Below are 21416 nucleotides of genomic sequence, written 5' to 3'. Positions count from 1 at the left end.
TGTTTACTAATGTGCTTCAAATAAAGTAGCAAAGTGGACAATGGCATTCTTGGACAAAGATACCAGAGATTGTTGGTGAGTTCCTAACTCTACTCTGCTTCTCCAGTTGGTGTCCTTGTTTGATGTTTATAAGAATAAAGGTGATCTGTGATCTCCTAAGCCATTGCTTCCACAAGCAGGACTGAGCAGACCTACTCTGCCCATGTTGGCACACTGGGAAACATAACCTTTTGACTTTAAAGGTTCCAGGAGAGAACCATGATTTTGGTTGATGGATTTGTTGGGAGATTTTGAGGTTAAGGAAAAGGAGGGAAATTGGGAATCATTGTTTAGTTACATTTGTTCTTTTTTTAGACATGTTAATAAAAATAGCATGGTGTAGTGGATAGGAAGCAGCCACAGAATAAGAAAGACTTTTAAGTCACATCTCTAATACATACTGGCCAGGATATCCTGAGCAGGTCATATAACCTCTTTTGAAGCCTGAGACAACTTTAAATTGCATAGTTATTGAAGGTCTGCATTGGTAAAGGGGATTTTCTCAGAAGAAATTTCATACACCACTGAAATCACAGGTCTGGACCCCACCCTACCTCCTTGCCAAAGATGACAATAAAACCAGTGCTTTTTGTTTTAATAAGCATTTAGTTTGATACATCAAACATAGTTTAATATCATATTGTATTTATTACCACAGCACAAAGTTCATGGGCTGGGTAGGGTTTTTAATATTTATTCTATTTTACTTGGTTGTATAGCTGTGGTTTGTCTTTAATGGAGAGAATAGATATTTTGAGTCAAGCTTTTTTTCTTTTCTTTTAAGATTTCCACCACTTTAATTCAAATGAAATTTCAAATTCCCATCTCCCACCACTCAGAGTTTCCCATTGCCTCATGGGTCTGATATTAATCTCAATTACTTAATCACCAGCTGTTTTGCTAATAAGTCAGTGCCTAGAGTGAATAAATTAAGCTCTAACAAGACCTGCTTGCCATTTGCCAAAGAAAGAAACAAGATAAGGTTCAGGCCTCAGCTTGGCATTCTGTCGATGATTATCAGTTTTGAGCTCTTCTAGATAAGAGAATAAGATATTGAAGGGAGGTGGGTAGGCAGAGAATGCATTCAGTATTTCACCATTTCAACAGTTCATTATTATTGTGTAGTTTTTAAGTGCCCACTTTTAACTTGTATCTTTTATTAAAGTTGGCACCTATTCCTTTCCCATTGATCTGAACTGCTAGCCACATCCTGAAAATATAGACTCTCAAACCTCAACTGCCCTGGAAAGTAATTAATAGTTTCTAACTGGTCATGTGAACATGATTTTCAAGGGCAGGTTATGTAGAATGGAAACTATGAGTTTCTTAGGGATTTGGTGTTGGGTCAGATCTGAAACTAACTAGGAGCAGGCAGGGCTTTGAGCTAGGCTATAAGTTGGGCAGATAGGTGGTGAAATGGTTAGAGTGCTGGGCCTGAAGACAGGAAGACTCATGTTCATGAGTTCAAATATGGCCTCAGACACTTACTAGCTATGTGACCCTGGGCAAATCACTTAACCCTGTTTGCCTTAGTTCCTCATCTATAAAATGAGCTGGAGAAGGAAATGGCTAACCACTAAAGTATCTTTGCCAAGAAAACCCCAAATGGGGTCAGACATGACTGAACAACACAACTTGGGAGGAACTCCTAGACCACCCCAAACCCTCCCTGGCTCATTTCTTTGGACTTTCACCCACACCCCAGCGTCAGTAATTCTCATGTTCCTTTCCTGGGGCTGCCTGTTCACAAAAGGGTGAACTGCTGCTGATTTACCACCTGGCCTGGGAAGAATGCAGGACACCAAGATATGATAACAGAATGTGGAGGAGGGATTAGCATTTGCTACCTGACAGCCTTGCATCATCCTCTTGTCCCATTTCTATAGTGTACTCAACTCCTCATTCCTTATCCTCCTTTTCCATCTTGCCTTCCTTTCCATTGAACCTCCCTCCCCCTCTCCCCCATCCTCAGCCCTCCTCTATTGCTAATGAACTTTATACATCTCTCCTTAATTGTGTCTTACATTCCTTCCATCCCAGGTGCTCATTGAAACCTAGCTTTCTTCTGATGACACTACATCCCTTGGTCAGAGTCTGGTTGCCTCTTTTCTTATAGTCCTTAACATATCCTTTGCTACCATTATTCCACAGTCAACTCTCCCCCTCTAAAAGTTCACTCAATCATGTCAGATCCTTGTTATTGCTATCTCTGAACCTCTGGGTCATTATTCCTCTTTCCCAATAAGTTTGATCTCTACTTCACAATCTTCTTCACCCTAACTCTCTGCTCATTTAAAAAAACACCCTAGCCTTTCAGTTGCTCAACCTTCTCAACTCCCATGACCTCAGTCTCCATTCCACCTCAGACATGCACAGAAGTGGTCATACTTTAAATCACCCCATTACCCTCCCTCAACTGAATTTGCCCCCAAGTGCTAGAATTACTGGATTGCATAGGCCTACAGGGCACATTTGGAACTAGGCTTTTGGCCATCTGAGCAGGCCAATGCTAGAAGACATTTAACCTTTAACAATTCCTCCATTTGTGGTCTCCAGTAAAGCCAAGGCTAAGCAGTACTTCCCACTCCTAGAGCCTCTCTGGGTTAGGTTTCAGAGTATATTTTACTGCTGTTGGGAAAGGGCTGATAAGTCTCTAGGCTAAAATAGCCCAGAACTACAAAGTATGTAATCAGAGCTACTGCCTTTTTGAGGAGAGTGGCTGACCTGACAATTGGGGCTTGTGGAAACTACAGATGTACATCTGTGAGAGCTCCTTCCACATGCATCTAATTACCCAGTCTGGATACTCTGTTGAAAGGCCCTTTGGCACAGAGGAGGGCGTGTAAGGTTGGCATCCCCAACAAAGTTCTAGTTATCCACACAGGCATTAGCCTGGGTTGGCATTAGCCAACATCTGAACACAATATGGAGTTTTTTTCTAACCCTCCTGTCTCATACTCAGATTATTCAGAGAACAAAGTCCCCTCCAAGAGACAAATAACAGTCATCTAATCCTAAGGAGATTTGATCTACTTTGAGTTTGGTTTCCAAACTCAACATGCCAAGCAAAATCATTCCAGGTTTCTTTCTGAGAAGAATCTGGTTAGCTCACTCCCTTAATATACATACGTATATATATATATATATATATATATATATAAATATATATATACACACATAGATATGTACATATGTATATGTATATATCTATGTGTGTATATATGTATATATATGTATATATAGATATCCTTTCCAATTTGTGCAAATGCAAACTCCTTCCCCATTTCTGCTATAACTCAGTAGCTCTTACTTCTGAGCCTCATCATAATTTTCCTATCTTTGTTATTAGCAATATGAAGCTCTGACAGCATGCACAGGGGAATCATAATAAACCACACATTCCTGAAACATAGTTAACATCATGTCATCAAATACATCAATCTAGTTTCTCATCTTCTAAAATTCCCCATCTCCTAAGTGATTTGGAGTAAGATGCAGACAGAACTTGTACCCATCTTTGAGAAGGACCACAGGGCTGCCAGGGAAAGAGTCAGAATGTTTTCCTTCTTTTATTCTTTATCATCCATGGCTCATATTTAATTAATGTCCATTCAGGCAGTGACATAGGCATTGGTTCTTCCAAAACAGAAGAAAGCATGAACCCAACTCTTGAAACTCATTCCTTTCCAATGGGTTTTGGAAAAGCTGGCAATAGCGAGATACTTATTCATGGTGTTTATATTACAAATAAAATATCTATTAATTTATATGGCTTTTATTGTTTACAAAGTGCTCTGACCTTTAATCTTGTCACAATAACACTGTCAGACCAGTAGTGTAAATTTTGCTTTCTTTATCTTATAAAGAAGGAAACAATGGCTCAGAGAGGTGGTGACTTGCTGGAGATTACATAGGGAATCAGCAAGTGGTAGAATTGAATTTGGACCCAATTCTTCTGATTCCAGTAGTGAAGGGCATAGAATGCTAGTTCTCAAAGTCAGAAATATCTGAGTTTCAATCCTACCTCAGTCACTTACTAGCTGTGTGACCCTGGGCAAGTAAATCACTTAACTTTTGTTTGCATCGATTTTCTCATCTGTAAAATGGGAATAATAATAGTACTTCCCTTCCAAGATTGTTGGGAGGATCAAACAAGATAACATATGTAAAGCACATCGCAAACCTTGTCCTTACCATGTGACAGACCCACTTGCTTTTCTTTTCATACATTTCTTTGATGATGTACTGCCACTTTTTTTTTGCACAAGTCACCACTGGTAATGTGCTGTACATAGCCTTCTTACACATCTCATGAGTCTCCTCATTGACCTGAAATCTTGATTCTTTCTTGATCATGATGTTCTAGGATTTATAACCATATAGAATTATATCTTGATACTTTGATGGACCTACGATCTCACTGCTGCTGGTCCTCCCTACAATGATACACATTACATCCACCCATACTTTTTTATCCTATGTAACTCTTGTCCATGTTTCCCCATAAGTCCTTCCCAGGATATCCGGGTACATGATGGAGGTCTTCCTCTAGATCTCTCGACACTGTGTAGATTCTAATGGAGTATGCACTCTAAGATAATATCTGTAAAACACTTAACATGGTGCCTGGCATATGGTACATGTTTATAAATGCTTGGTCCCTTCTTTCCACCCCCTCCCTGACTTGATCAGTGATCCCTCATTCTTGCTACATGACTTCTCACCTTTCCCAATTATATATCTTTCTGATGACTTCCTTTATACTTCTCCTGTGCGTATCTTTGATGTGACCAACAAGATGGCAAATTAGTTGCTTTCTATAAACTTCTCCAACTTTAAATCCTCAAAAGGAAGGGATGATGTACCAGATATAGAGTAATTGCAATTGTGTAACCCGCAAGATAAGAATATAGAATCCACATACATGGTAATATCGGAATTAATATCAGAAAACTTCTTATTCAGAGTTCCTACCCCTAAGCAACTCTGTGCCTTCCTTCCTCAGTTTGCACAAGCAAGGTCATAGGCTTCTGACTCATAGGACTATAGGACTATAGGACTGTCCCACAGAAATGACTCCACCTGAACTCTGTGAAAGATAGCAGATATGGATTCTTTCCAGCTGCTATTAGTGAAGGAGAAGGAGGAAGGAGACAGACAGATAGAAGGTTCAGGAAGGACAGAAGATTAGCAGTAAGTGGTACCCAGAACCACCAGCTAACAGACAACATTATGATGGGCTGGGTGAAAATGGGACTGAACAGCTGATTGGATATCTGTCCTCTCCACCTCAGTGTAGAGACCTGGGCCCATCCAATCCCAATATCCCCTAACATGGGGAGGCAGACCCTGCCTAGTAGCACTTCCCTGAGTCCATGTAGTGGAAGGAGGAAGACACAAAGAAGTGAGAGGGATTTTCAAAAGTGAGTGACTAGCAGGGAATACAAGAGAAGATGAAATTCCAAAAGCTCAAGAGAGAAAGCTTAAACAAACAAAACAAACAAACAAACAAACAAATCCCCAGCACAACAGCAGATAAACCAACAGAAAGGCTGATACAAATATAATGAATAAAACCCCATAAGACACCAAAGCATGTTGAACAAATATTATAATATTAAAAGGGAAAGAATCAATATTACTCAATAAAAGAGAGAAATCCTATGGACTTCCTTGAGATCAAAGGATAATAGCAAGAAATTTAAGAATAGTTCTAAAGAGAAAGCTCTTAAAAGAAAAACTTAGAAGTGAACTTAAGGGAGAAATCAGAGCTCTTAATACGGAATTAAAAACAAACAAACAATGGCAGAGTAGGAAAAAATGGAATACGTGATGGAGAAGTAGAAGCTCTGAAAGAAAGAATAATTGATTTAGAATTTAAAAATACTAAAGTGGAAGAAAATTTGGCAGATGATATGGTGCTGTCTTCTAACTCCCACCACATGCCTCTCTGTTGCCTTTTGGATGACTCACAACCTTAATTCTTTGGAGACTGTAGTATTCCATAATTAGCAGCCATATCAAATAACTAGGAGAATATTGGTGTTAAAAAGATCTTTTTTTTTTTAATTAGCAGCAGCTTAGGATCCTTGAAAATCTAGAAATTCACCAAATGCAATGCAGTCACTCTGTATTCATTTATGGTCCCAGTTTATCATCAATCTATAGTGCTTGTACAGAAGGACCGATTCATGCCCATTGAATTGCAAATCATTCTTTATTAGGGCTAAAAATATTAAATGTACAGAATGTTAAATCTTGTGAAAAAACCAACAATTGTGCATACACAATAGGTAACGTCCAATGCTTGATTAGTTTAGGAAAGTTTTCTGGAAGAGAAGATATGAATAAAATAATATTGAACTCTTGGTGAATTAGATCACCAAAGTCAAAATGTAAAAGTTATTAATGATATTGATGAGCAAATTAAGACTCTGGTGTGTATAGAGATTAACGGAGGAGAATATCACATTTAAAATGAGGAGAGGAAAGAAAGTTTTAAGAATTCCTAAATGAGATTCAGAGTTCAAAAGTGCATGAATTCTAACCTTAAAGAGAGTCACTTTGTTTTTATTTGGAGTTCATTTTGGCTTTTGATTTTCAAATGACCGTCAGCACCAGGAAAAATTTCACTTTCCCGTGAAAGCCAAATTCCTCCTTAGTTAACCAGGCAAACCTCCGGAGAGGGTGAGGGGCCCTGGCCTTCAGACTCAGTTTGCTCCCTCAAAGCCTACACAGATTGTTTATTTAACTTGGTCTGGAACCATTTCTGAATGAAAAATTCTTTTCTGCTCTGCAAGCAGCCAGATCTGTTCCAGAACAACATGAGTATAGCCAATTTACTTCAACCAGTCTTTCTAAAAATGAGGCATCCCCCCAGACAAGGGCACAATAAAGAAGGCTGGGGGAATATCTTGTTACTAGGGTCCTCATATTGTCTCAAGTGGCAGACAGATGACTTTAGTCACGTGAGCATTCAGTTTGACTTAGGAATAGTCACATCTTAGAAAAACAAAAACTTTCTTCATCGAGCCTTTCTCCTGGCTAGATAATCTCCTCTTTCTTCCTTCACCATTCCTACACCTGACTAGTACTTTTTTTTTTATCATACCATTGGAACCCAAGGAGTTCAGTTTCTACATCTGCTGAGCTTTAGGCAATGCCATGGAGGGTCTAGCTGGGTTTGCTTTGTAAAGTGATTGAGTCTAGGTATTCCCCCACAGTAGGTTCTTCCCTTGCTGTTGTCGTTTGTTCACATCTGCTTCTTTGTATTTCCGTGAACCATGTTATCTATGAGGTTGTCTTGGCAAAGATACTTGAGTGGTTCGCCATTTCCTTCTCCAGTGGATTAAGGCAAACAGAGGTACAATGACTTGCTTGGGGTCACACAGCTAGTAAGTGTTTGAGGCCAGATTTGAACTAAGGTCTTCCTGACTCCAGGCACCTAGCTGCCTCTAGGCTCTTCTCTACCCTGATCTTTCTCATTCATCCATAAATATGACTAAATGTCCCAATTAGTGTCGCTATCTTTTGATTCTTTCCTCAGCTAAGGCATATCCCCTTCCTCCCTTCTCTATCTATCTCCATCTTGTCTCCAAGTATCTGCTACCATCCCTAGAATCTCCCTATCCCACTCTGAGCACTCTTTCACTCATCCATAATTAGGACAGTGTGGATGGAGAGTCAGGAAGACCTGGGTTTGAATTCTACCTCGGACACTTGTTCTCTGTTTGACCCTCAATAAGGTATTTTATCTGTCTGAGCCCCAGTTTCCTCATTTTTAAAATAAAGGGAGTAAAAGCACTTACCTCACAGGATTATGGGGAAAACCAAATGAGAGGAGGTATGTAAAGGGCTTGGCAGATTTAAATTTTTACTCTGTAAAAAAAAAATTTTTTTTTTTTGCTTTATAAGTATTCTGAAGCATATGGCCTGTATAAGACTGAACTATATCCACCAAATGATTCACCATTTTGGGTACTTATTCCCAGTCCACCAATTTACTTTTCTGCTTTTTCAATGAAAATTAATTGGCATCCTCCCTCCACACAAAACTGGCTCCTTCTCTTTGCCTTTAAGACTGTCCCTGTTTTACCTTCCATCTGGAACGTCTTTTCCTTTCTTCCCATTTGGCATCCATGCAGGAAGTCTTCTCTGCCTAACCCCACCTGAATCTATTTATAGGATCACAGATGCCTAGGAAGGCAGCCTTGGGGTAGTGGTTACTAAGCTGGCCTTGAAGGCAGGAAAAGCCTGGGTTAAATCCTACCTGTCTGTCTATGTGACCTTGGGTAGGTCACTTAACCTCTCAGTGTCCTAGGCAACTCTCTAAGACTCTGAGTTGTAGAGCAGCAGGGGTATTGACCTACACTGGTAGAAGGAATTGCTCTTCAGGAGTTCCCTTACACCAGTAAAATCAGATAGAGATCCCCAAAATATTCAGATCCTAGCATTGGTAGGGACCTTAGAGACAGAAATGTGCTGGTTTAACAATCAGCTCTCTAGGGGGAAAAAAAGTATATACAACGTACTTTTAAGTTTAATCTGAATTATTATTAAGATTTCTTCTATCACCTTCTTAAGTCTAGACCCGAAGTATCAAACATACTGCCTGGTACAGGGGTGGGAACCTGCAGCCTTGAGGCCACATGTGGCCTTCTAGGTCCTTTGGTTACAGCCTTTTGACTGAGTCCAAGTTTTACAGAACAAATCCTTTTTATTAAGAAGATTTGTTCTATGAAATTTGGATTCAGTCAAAGGCTGCATTTGAGGACCTAGAGGCCACATGTGGTCTCAAGGCTACAGGATCCCCCCTCTGGCCTGGCACATGTGGCCCACAACACTCCTGAATGCTCATGTACCTGAACCAGATTAAAATGTAACTGGGAAATATATACCAAAATAGATAAAAATACAATAGAGCATGTATAATGTCAATATGTGGTTTTTTAAAGTTGATAGGGACCTTGATTACAGTTTAATGGCCCTCATTTCTATTTCAGTTTGATGGTACTGTTCTAGAGACAATCAACAAAAGAATAAACTAAGCTCTAGACCACCCCTGATGGTGTCATCTAGTTTAATCCCTTAATTTTGCAGATGAAGAAATTGAGGCCTTAGTGACTGATCTATGCACTGTATTCTACCCTAGTCAGTTTACTTCTGAAATATTATATTTTGATCCAGGTGCCACATCTTAGAAAGGACAATGAAAGCTAGAGTGTATTTAAGCAAGGCTGACCTGGATAGTAGGGATGATCAGACCTTGTTCACAAGGGATTTGTTCACTTACCACTGTTCCCTACAGCAGGGCCCTATGTGTTGACCCTGAGGTAACTGGTACTTGTGTATCAATGTTGTTGTTGTTATTGTTGGGTTCTTTCAGTCATGTTTGACTCTTTGTGACCCCATTTGAGGTTTTCTTGGCAAAGATACTGGAGTAGTTTGCCATTTTCTTCTCCAGCTCATTTTACAAATGAGAGAACTGAGGTAAATTGGGTAAGTGACTTGTCCAGAGTCATATAACTAGTAAGTATCTGAAGACAGATTTGAACTCAGGAAGATGAATCTTCGAGGAGAGAAAAAAGGGAGAAAGGAGATATGTGCTCTGAGACCACATCCCTAAATTCCAGGGTGATTCTGGCAGGTCGCTATCCTTTACTAAATAAATCCTTCTACTACATCTTAGCTGTATGGGAAAACTTAAGCCACCCCCAATATCATCCATGGTGGTTCCCAAAGCTGTTTCTGACTGTTAATTTTCTGACATTACCTGCCATTACAGTAGTCTCCAGAGGTGTCATGGATCCCATTATAGCTGTCATTGAGTCTACTACTTAGCATCCCCTTGTGAAGAAGCCATATCTAGGTTAGGACCATTAGGGTTTTTCCCCAAGTTGGGGACATCTTGTGCTTCTTTGCCTCTATGATCCCTTATGCAGAAAAGAAACAGGGTAGTTTTAGGGAGGTAGGGAGAAAGACAGAGAAAAGAGAGGAAAAAGGAAAGAAGAGAGAGGAAATGTGATTGTAATGAGGAAGGTAGGGCAATAGAGCTGTGAAAGTGGGAGGCAGAAATAATTGCCAGTAATGCTGAGTGGTGCATTAGCTCCTCCAACATTGACTCTAAAGTAGCCTGCAGATAAAAGCAGGGAGAGACCGAGGCTAAGAACTACTTTTTATTAAATTGATGTGTGTAAAGCTAATTGTCTTGCAAGGACAGTGAGATTGTAAGCCAGATGAGACTTCTTTCCTAGCAAAATAGTGCAGCCATGGGAGGAATCTAGTAACTGGGTGGTTTTTCCTGTATTCCTTGCATTATGTGAAGCACTACAGAAATCTTGTGTGTTGACTGAGCTGCCCAAGATTCTGATTGCAGTGAACCCCTAAAAGTGTGGTGGTGGCAAATCCATGTCATATGATTGGTGGTACCTCAGTCATTGACAGCACCTTTAGAGATTTTCCTGACTGATCTTCTTGAGTGCACCTCTTACAGGTTTGGGAATCCTAACAAAACAGTTTCAATAGAGGATGGGAGTGATTTGGCCAGCTGCAGTCAATGTGCAAAAGACCTGGGGGTTTTAGTAGACCATACATTTAATATGAGTCAACAGCGTGATGCAGCAACCAAAAAAAAAAAAAGCTAATGCCATTTTAGGCTACATGAATAGAAACAGAATGTACAGATTGAAGGAGGTGATATTTTCACAGTACTCTGTCCTAGTCAAATCCTATCCAGAGCATTATGTCTGGTTTCTGGATGCCACATTTTACAAAGGGTATTCACCAGCTGGACAGTGTCCAGAAGAGGAGAACTAGAATGGTAAGGGATCTTGAGACTATCTGATAGGAGAATCAGTTTTAAGAACATAGGCATATTTAGCTTGGAGAAAAGGCTAGAGAAAGGACTGGAAACTACCACTGTCTTCAGTTTTTTGAAGGATTGTCAAGTAGAAGAAATGTTGGATTTGTTCTACATGGCCTCAGGGGGCAGAATTAAAAGCAATACTGGGATGGATAGTGAAGGACATTTTAGTTCAATATAAGGAAAAACGTTCTAACAATTGGAGCTATTCAAAAGTGGAATAGTCTGAGTTCCCTATAGCTATAAATCTTCAGGAATAGACTACAAAGGTAGACTATGAAAGAAGGAAGCAATAATTTATTAAGTCCCTATGGTGTGCCAGACACTGTGCTAAGCACTTAACAAATATCATCTCATTTGAGGTGTTATTATTATACCCATTTTAGAGATGAGGAAACTGAGGCCAACAGATATTAAATGATTCGCACAGGATCACGTAGCTACTAAGTGTCTGAGGTCAGATTTGAACTCAGGTCATCCTGATTCCAGGCCCATTGCTCAATCTGCAATATCATCTAGGTACTATTTCTAGATTGGTTGAATGCTTACTGTGGATGCCATAAAAGAAATTGCTGTTCAAATATTAGTTGGGCCAGATAACAATATCAATCCACATTTATGTAGAGTGCTTTATTGTGTACAATTTTTTTTTCCCCTTACAACAATGCTAAGATGTTGGTAGTTCAAGCACTGTTACTCTTATTCTTCAAATGAGGAAACTGAAATCTAGTTACATTAAGTGACCCACCTAACGTAACAGAGCCAATGAGTAGCAGAGCTTGGATGTAGATCTTTCGATTTCAAATCCAGTGTTTTCTTGAATGTCCCATGTTTTCATAAATTAGGTGGTCTATAATGATCCTTCTAGCTCCGAGATTTTAGGATTCTATGGCAAAAGATTGCCTTGGAATTAAGGTCTCTTTGGGGCTGATGCCTCATATATACTCTCCTGCCCAATTTGCCCTATCCTTTCTCTTATTGTATCTCCTGGTTCTTTATTCCCTTGACCCACCTTTGACAATTACCTGCTCTCTAGCCTTGAGTAGATACTAACTTTGGCATGTGCAAAAGTTCCTTGGGTCTCAATTCCCTGCTCTTGCTCAATGCCCCATCACCATCCATGGCTCAGTATTAACAGCCTTATAGAAAAGCAAACAGAGGGTACTCAGTTTGGTCTCATAGGTTCCTTCCCTTCTCTTCTTCTCCATCACAACAGAGTGCAGCAGAAAGAACACTAGTCTTAGAGTCAGGGAACCTGGTTTCAAATCCTGGTTCTGCTTGCTAGTTATGGGAGCCTAGGCTAACCTCTCTGCTTCCTTATCTGTGAAATGAGTAGCTCGGTGGCCTCTAAGATCCTTCCTGCCCCAAATTGCCCATTGTCTGGGAAGGGAGAAGTACCTCCTTTCAGATCCAAAGTAGATCTTTCCTATCCTAGACAACCTTTTCATTTGAAAAATCAGGGAAGTGAGGGAGAAAACAGCTTCCCGAAGCCACCATGGGCCCTGAACATACCACCTTTGGAGACCACTGGGGCAAGCGAGGAGGAACCACCAAAAACTGAGCTTGATGATCTCCCTTGCTATTTGTCACTTGGCATTCCACCAGAAGTTCCAGCTTAGGTTCCTAACTCTTTGGTGAGGTCTCTAACTTTTGTTCCCCTTCTTCTCTGAAGCTCTGTTTCCCAACCCTCCCTAAACCTTCACCTACACTTATTGTCTGCTGATACTACACAGTCCCCCAGCATTTGATCCACTGAAAAAAGCTTAGACTTCCAAATTGGTCTTTTCCGGCGTCAAAGAAGCTCCCAGGAAAGTGATGCTGAGCCAGGCATCTCCTTGGAAACCTCTTGGCTTTATGCATTTTTGGAAAACAATAAATATGCAAGATTGCACAAAGAATCCAGAAGTCTAAACCCCGCTGGCACCACTCTGTCCTTTTTTCCACATCAAAAATAATTCAGCGGCATTAAGGGCTCTCAATCTTTAGTCACAAGACAACACGTAGGCAGATTGTTTTACAGGGCAGATAACTCTGCCAGCACATTTTTTCCTTATAAAACCTTTAGGCTAATTTCTATTCCATCTAGGCAATGATCTGGAATATGCAAAAATCTTTTCTGCTGAGCTGAGATCAATTTCATCTGAAGCAAATCTGGAAATTGCTTCCCTCTCTTTCCTTCCCCCTCCTTCCTTTCCCCATATGTCAACCAGTGCAGAGCAGACACTTCACAGCCCTGACTTTCTGGCTTGGCTCACCCTTTCCCTGAGAGGTACGGGTTTGTTCTCTATTAGCCAGCTGCTGCAAGGACCATTGATTGAAAAAAAAAAGATTTTTGATTTTAAAAAAAATCTCTGTGAAACTCACAGACACTTGAAGCAGCTTGCTCAACAGTCATCACCCATTCTAATTTTACTATTAGTGTGTGCAGAGTCTAGGCCCTGTTGAGGGGGAGAGAAGGAGGAAGAGGAAGAGGAGAAGGAGGAAAAGGAGGAGGAGGAAGAAAAAAGAGGAAAAGGCAGCAAGAGGAGAAGCCCATGACTTCAGGGAGCTCCAATCCTACAGAAAGTAACAAGAGTTTCAGCCTCTCTAAGCTCCCAAGCCTGCTTCTCTTGAGGAAGTGAAATAAGACAAATCAACCAACTGCCTCAATTTACTTTTAAGGCCTAGATCAGAAGAAAAACCTTAATTCTTGGATGAGAGGAAACTTCCTTCTGTATCTCTAACATTCTAGGAGTCTTTTTTGTCAGGTTTTTTTCTTTTCTTAATGTCTGTCTGTCTATCTATCTATCTATCTATCTATCTATCTATCTATCTATCTATCTATCTATCCATCTATGTATCTGTCTATCTATGTTAGGGTAGGTGGCCCAATGGATAGAGAACCAGCCCTGGAGTCAGGAAGACCTGAGTTCAAATTCAGTCTTAGACACTTAATAGCCGTATGAGCCTGGGCAAGTCACTTGACCTCATTTACCTCAGTTTCCTCATCTGTAAAATGAGCTGGAGAAGAAAATGGCAAGCCATTCCAGTATGTTTACCAAGAAAACCCTTTGGGGTCACAAAGAATCTGAAACAATTGAATAGTAAGAACAGTCTTTAATATTTTACTACTGTGAAGATTCTCAGGGATGCCCTGCCCAAATCCCCGGTGACTTTCAGTAGACAAGAGCATCTCCCTCTATCATCTGGCTCTCCCAGTCTATGATCTTGATCACCCATTAGAGCCTTCTCTCCTCTTTCCTCCTTCTGCAATGATTCTTTCATCCTTCCCCTACACCAAGAATTCTTAACCTTGTTTGTATCATGGATCCCTTTGGCAGTCTGGTAAAGCTTATGGACCTCTTCTCAGCGGAACATCTTTAAAACATAAAATAAAATACATTGAATTACAAAGAAAATCTACTATATCAAAATAAAGATGTATTTTTTTCCCTTTTAAGTTCAACAATGCCCTGAAACCCATTCACAGACTCCCTGGAGGGTCATAGACCCCAAGATAAGAACCCCAACCCCCCAATCCTCTATCCTCTCCAGGGGTGAATCAGGACTGAATCAGTCAAAGGGCTGTACTTGAGGACCTAGAGGACCACATGTGGCCTCAAGGCCATAGGTTCCTCACCCCTGCTCTACACAGTTACCTCTTCTCTCTCTTCCTATGCTACAGATCACAGAGGAGCAGCTGGTTTGTGTGAGATGAGCCTGCTTCAGGGGAATTATAACTTTATCTCTTATTGTAATGGTCTATTGCCTCTCCAAGATCAAAACAATATATTCCTGAAATGAAGACAGAGATGAGAGCTCCTACCAAATTGAAGATTCATAGATTAAAGGCCTTACAAGGGGAAAAATCCATCCCCACTACAGTACAACCAAGCTGCTTCACTGGGCAAAGGCAGAGTGTTTCTTACAGTAGGATTGAGTGGTGGAATGACCCCTGACATCTGTAGAATGCTTTTAACTCTTATCTCGTCTGTCTCCCAAAGCATTCCTGGGATATAGGGAGACAGGCTTTATGTTAAGAAGTTATGGAAGAACATAAACAAAAGATACCAACCCAAATGGAAATTTTAATAACAAAATCCTACATAATGACTGGGTCAAAGAATGAATCATGGAAACAATTAATAATTATGTGAAAGAAAATGATAATGATGAAGAAAATATCAAAAATTTCTTGGATGCAGCTAAACAGTCCTCTGGGGGGCAAAATCACATCCATACAAATGTAATGTTAACAAAATAGAAAAAGAATTAATGAATTGAAAATGCATTCTTAAAAAATTAGAAAGCTTAAAAGGAGGATAAGGAGAAAGAGGAGGAAAAGGATCAGTAGCAGAAGTTATACTTACCAAGTTTGTCTCTGAAGAAGAGAAGAGAAAAGGTACCTTCCGCCTTTCTTTGCAAAGATGGGAGACTACAAGTGTGAAACATTGATTGCCTGTGCTGTCAGACCCCAATGATGTGTTAATTTTGTTGAGATGATTTGTTTTTGCCCTTCTTTTTTAAATTAATTTATTTTGATTTATCAACAATCACTTCCATAAGCTTTTGAGTTTTAAATTTTTCTCCCCCTCCCTCCCCACCTCGCTCCGCAAGATGATGCATAATCTGATATAGGCTATACATATACATTCCTATCAAACATATTTTCACATTAGCGATGTTGTAAGTAAGAATTAGAACCAATAGGAGGAACCACCTGGAAAAGGAAACAAAACACAACAGAAGAAAACAATAGCAAACAGTATGCTTTGACCTACATTCAAACTCCGTAGTTCTTTCTTTGGATATGGATAGCATTTTCCATCGTGAGTCTTTTGGAGATGTCTTAGATCCTTGCATTGCTGAGAAGAGCTAAGTCTATCAATATTAGTCATCGCACAACGTGGCTGTTACTGTGTACAATGTTCTCCTGGTTCTGCTCACTTCATTCAGTATCAGTTCATATAATTCTTTCCAGGTTTTTCTAAAGTCTGCTTGTTCATCATTTCTTATAGCACAATAGCATTCCATTACATTCATATACCACAACTTGCTCAGCCATTCCCCAATTGATGGGCATCTTCTCAATTTCTAATTCTTTGCCACCACAAAAAGAGCTGCTATCAACATTTTTGTATATGTGTTGCCCTTTTTAAAGAAATTATTATGAAGAATGGTTCACTGGGTAAGGAGAGAGGAAGGGTTGTACTCAGAAACAAAGGTGATGTGAAAACAAAAGATACAATTAAAACTAAACGTGTTTAAAAGTAGTCACAGTCACACGCAGAGTTTCAGAGCTAGGACTGGAACTCAGGCCTAATGGTTCTCAGAAGGGGAATTTCTTCTGGGAAAAAGAAATTGCTCACTTCACTAGGTTACTTCTAGGATTAGATGAATAGAGTCTGGTCAGATGGGGAGCTGAGAAAGGCCTCAATTATAATTCATGGGACGAGGATGGTTACCTGGTTAGGGACTAAGTGAGTTGCTGCTGTGGATTGTATCAGACGTTGGAAGGTAGAAAGAGGAAAATTAACCAAGTTTCCTCCAGCCCTGACCTCATTTCCTTTCAGGGAGAGCCCTCAAATGTCATAAGTAAGTCCTGACCCTACTAAGAATCTGTGACATCAAAAGGATAATAGAATGGGGTTATATAACAGATTTGGACCCCATCTTTCACTTCAGCCCAGTTTCTTTGTTGTTCCTCCACAATAGATCCTCCAGATAGCTATAGCCCATTTAAAAATGATCTCAAATAATTTATAGGCATATAAGGTACCTTTTTGTTTTCATAGATTGTGTTAGACTCGCAGTCAGGACAAATCTGGATTCAGATACTCTCTCTGACGTTGTGTGATCCCAGTTGTCACTTGACTTTTATGAACACTAGTTTTCTAATCTATAAAAAAAGGAGGTAAAATAATACACTACCTGCCTCACAAAGTTGTTTTGAGGAAAGGGCTTTATGATATGCCTTCAGTGTCTATGTAAGTGTGAGTTGTTATAATTATTACTGGTGTGCCTCACTTTCCTACAGTAGATGTCCTGAAAAGTTGGAGGGAGATCAAATTTTTATAATCTTCATAGTTTCAAGTTTGTTAGCTGTATAGTAAAGGGGATAATGAGATAATAAGATTATAAATGATAAATGAGATAATGTCTAAGGTTCCTTCCAGCTCTAAAATTCTCTATGATGTTAGAATATTTTCCTATTGATCTTGATTCTCTTTCCTGATGTATTTGAGTACTGTCATTGGGAGTCAAAAGACCTGGATTTAATTCCTGCCCCCAATACTCCCTAGCTGAGTGACTCTGGGTAAGCCACTCAGCTTACATTTCTGAGCCTCAGAACCTTTCTCTGTAAAATGGGTATATTATTTGCACACAGGGTTGTTGTGAAAAAAAGCTTTTGTAGACCTTAAAGTGCTGCAGAGAGTATTATGATTCATTACTGATAGGTCTTCAATTGCCCCTGGCTCTTAATACTGGAGCTTAAAGTTCCTGTGTCCCTTAGTCAAGAAATTCATTAACAAATATATGTTGAATGCTTAAGGCTTTGTGCTAGCTAGTCAGACAAGTAGTTAATGGTCTGTAGGAACACAGTTGCGGTGAAGAAAATTGCTATTTGAAACTAAGTCATCTCCTAAAAAAAGACTGTTTCTCTAATGTGAACTATTGCTTCTGGGTTTTTTTTTTTTAAGTTGGGTTGTTTATATTTGGGTTTTCTCAAAGTAATGTTCGTTGTTAGCTGATGACCCCAAAGAAGGATTAACATAGAAAAAATGCTGGGAAGTTGAGATTCTCAGGGAGAACAGCTGTGATGCTCTGCAAAGGGCACTGGGTTGCCAATTACTATTTGTGTGATGTTGAGCAAGTCACTCCACCTCTCTAGGCCTCAAGTCTCTTCGCCTGTAAAATTAAAGGATTGGATCAGATTATGTCCAAAGTCCCTTCTGTGATCTTTATCCATACACAGAGTGGATCCCTGCTCTGGAATCCTCTCTATCAATCTGTCCTAGGGATGGCTGAGCCAATTGAGAAGCATGAAATCCTACTGGTCGGCTCTAGGGGGCCCAGTCCTAATGTACAGTCAGTTATGCTCTTGTCCCCTTCAACGTTATCAAAAATAATAGTTCCATATGTTTATATAGTGCTTTCTCCTTTTCAAACTATGTTCAGCTCCATTAACTCACTTTAATCCTCAGAACGTCCATGCATAAGGTAGAGAAGTACCCAGGCCTGTTGTAGTAGAACTAGCTCTAGACTGAGTAGACCATGGTTTTATTAGCTGTGCGACCTCTGGGAAGTCACTGACCCTCTTTGTGTCTCCATTTCTTCATCCATAAATTGGGGATAACAGTATTGCACTAGACGGCTCACAGCATGGTTGTGAGGTTCACGTGAAGTGCTATGTGTATACAAAGTGTTTTGTAGCCATAAGGCACGATAGTCACATGAGCGATTACAATGTTACGCCCGTTTTACAGAGGAGTAGATGGATGTGAGAGAGTGACTTGCCCAAAGTTACTTAGTGCATTACTGACCTGCTCAAGCTTTGGCATGCTTCTGGAACCTGACAGATGTTAGGTTGTCTGTCAAAATCACAGCCCTCAGGTCACTGAAACTTAACTGGCATCATTAAACCACAGAGTCTTTTATGTTTATTAAAAGGCAGTGTGGAAGAGTGCTGTCTCTGGAGTCAGAGGACCTGAGTTTGAATCCCACCTCTGAAGCTTGCTACCTGTTATTACCTCACAGAAATTGCTTAACCTCCTAGAAATGTACTTCTATAAAATAATGAGGTTAAGTTAAATGGTCTCTGAGATCTTTTGAAGCACTAGGTCTATGATCCTATGGTACTCTGATGGATCTGTGATCTCATTAATAAGGATATTTTTCCTTTGTTGTAAATCACATCTCAGACTTCAGTTTTCTCATTTATAAAATGGGGATAATTATAAAACATCCCTCACAAGGCTATTGTGAAGATCAAATAATATTAATATAACTTAATATTTATATAGTGCTTTAAGGTTTGCAAAGTGCTTTATATTTATTATCTTACTGAGCTCCATAACAACCCTGTGAGATAGGTACTATTTTTACCCCCATTTTGAAGATAAGGAAACTGAAGCTAGGAGAGGTAAGTGACTTGCCCAGGGTCACACATCTAGTGGCATAATTTGAATTCAAATCTTCCTGACTCCAAGTCCAATATTGTATATGTTGTTACACCTAGGTAGTTTTGGACATGTTGAGTTTGAGGTGTCTCTTAGATATCCATCTTGAAATGACCAATAGGCAAGTTAGTGACATAGTGCTTTTGTGATCTCAGAGTACTATCTGTAAATATTCACTATTATTTTTGTGTCAGGTTGCTGCTTGGGATCATTGCAAATGCTGCAAGATTCACCAAAAGCAGTCTAGTCAGCTTTTTCCTCTAAAATCAATTGGACCCAGCTCATTGTCCATCTGCAGTGCCCATCTTCAAGATGCATATATACTGACAGATTAACTCAGTGAAACTGCCTATCTAATTACATGCCATAGTCTGGAAAATAGACATTTTTAGAATCTTAGAATCACAATTGGAAGGCATCTCAGAAGCCATTTAGCCCAACTTGTGCCTGGGTAAGAATATTCCTACAATATTCCTAACAAGTGATCCTCCAACCTTCTGTGAAGACCTTAAGTGAGGGGGAATACACTATCTCTGGTCATCAGATGATCTGCAACTAAGGATAATTTTAGCTTTTCTTTACTGATGTTTGTAACTTTAATTTCTCTCTTCTTTTTAGCTAGCATTTGTAGAGCTATGTCAAGTAATAGTGGGAGGAAGGTTACCCTTGCTTTACCCTTGCTTTACCTGTTTGTACTAGGAAATGCTTCCAATGTTTGTTCATTGCAAATAGGTGACAACTCTTAGTTTTACATATATATATATATATATATATATATATATATATATATATATATATATATATAGAGAGAGAGAGAGAGAGAGAGAGAGAGAGAGAGAGAGAGAGAGAGAGAGAGAGAGAGAGAGAGAGAGAGAGAGAATGTATTGAAGTTGGGCTTTTCTATGCCTATAGTTTTTTAGGCCTTTTAATGTAATTTAAGTATTGTGTTTTGTCAAAGACTTTTTTTGTGTATCTATTGATAAAATCATATGTGGGTTTTGTTGTTTACATAATGAGAGGCAGCATGGCATGGATATAGCAGTGATCTCAGATTCAGGACATATCCCAAGTTTAAGTCCTGCCACATACTGTCTGTGTGACCTTAGGCAACTCACTAAGGTTATATATTACAGAGAAGGTGCCAATTTGCTTTGCTAGAAGAATTCTCTCATTGGGAATTCCATATGCCATTGAAACCAGAGTTCTAATCACATTACATAATTAATGGTGCTAATCATTTTCCTAATGTTGAACTGTTCTTGCATTCCTGGTATGAATCCACCTTGATTATGGTGAAGGTTTTTTTTTTGGGGGGGGGAGGTGGGGAGGGATGTATTGTCGTATTCTCTTTGCTAAGATCTTATTTAAAAAAATTTAATCAACATCCATTAGTGAAATTGGTCTACATATTTTGCTGTGTTTTACCCCCTTCTGGATTAAATATCAGAACCATAGTTGTCTCATAAAAGGAGTTTGAGAGTGTCTTCTTTCTTTACTTTTGAGATTTTTTGTGGTATAAGTATTAATTGCTCTTTAAATATTTCATAGTATTCAGAGCTGTCCCAAGGATTTTTTATTTGGTAATTCTTTTGTGGCTTACTTGATTTCCATTTTCAAGACTGAATTATTTTATCCTTGACTCTTACCTCTCATTCATTTTCTTTTCTTTTTTTCTTTCTTTTTAATTTATTTTTAGTTTTCAACATTCACTTCTGGAAGATTTTGAGTTTTAAATTTTCTCCCCCTCTCTCCTCACTTCCCTCCCCAAGATGGCATGCAATATGATATAGGCTGTACATCTGTACATATACATTTCTATTAAACATATTTTCACATTAGTCTTGTTGTAAAGAAGAATTAGAACCAATACGAGGAAGCACAAGAAAGAAGAAACAAAAGAAAAGAAAAAAAGAGCAAATCATATGCTTCGATCTCCATTTAAATTCCAAAGTTCTTTCTCTGGATGTGGATAGCATTTTCCATCATGAGACTTTTGGAGATGTCTTAGATCCTTGCACTGCTGAGAAGAACTAAGTCTATCAAAGTTAGTCATTGCACACGTTAACAGGGCTGTTATTGTGTACAACGTTCTCCTGGTTTCACTTCACTCAGCATCAGTCCATACAAGTCTTTACAAGTTTTTCTGATGTCTGCTTGTTCATTATTTCTTATAGCACAATAATATTCCATTACATACATATACCACAACTTGTTCAGCCATTCCCCAATTGATGGGCATCCCCTGAATTTCCAATTTTTTGCCACCACAGAAAAAGCTGCTATAAATATTTTTGTATATGTGGATCCTTTTCCCATTTTTATGATCTCTTTGGGATACAGCCCTAGAAGTGATATTG

At 39.3% G+C, this 21416-nt stretch overlaps 1 protein-coding gene across 1 annotated transcript in view; it reads left to right on the top strand.

The window, feature by feature from the left end:
• Positions 1-21416, top strand: part of TEKT5 (tektin 5) — a 68125-nt gene that overhangs the window by 21181 nt on the left and 25528 nt on the right. The window lies entirely within an intron of this gene.

Source organism: Phascolarctos cinereus, unplaced genomic scaffold (assembly GCF_003287225.1).
Source record: "Phascolarctos cinereus isolate Bilbo 61053 unplaced genomic scaffold, phaCin_HiC Scaffold_4;HRSCAF=312, whole genome shotgun sequence".
NCBI lineage: Eukaryota > Metazoa > Chordata > Mammalia > Diprotodontia > Phascolarctidae > Phascolarctos > Phascolarctos cinereus.
This window is presented reverse-complemented; position numbering and strand designations above follow the sequence as displayed.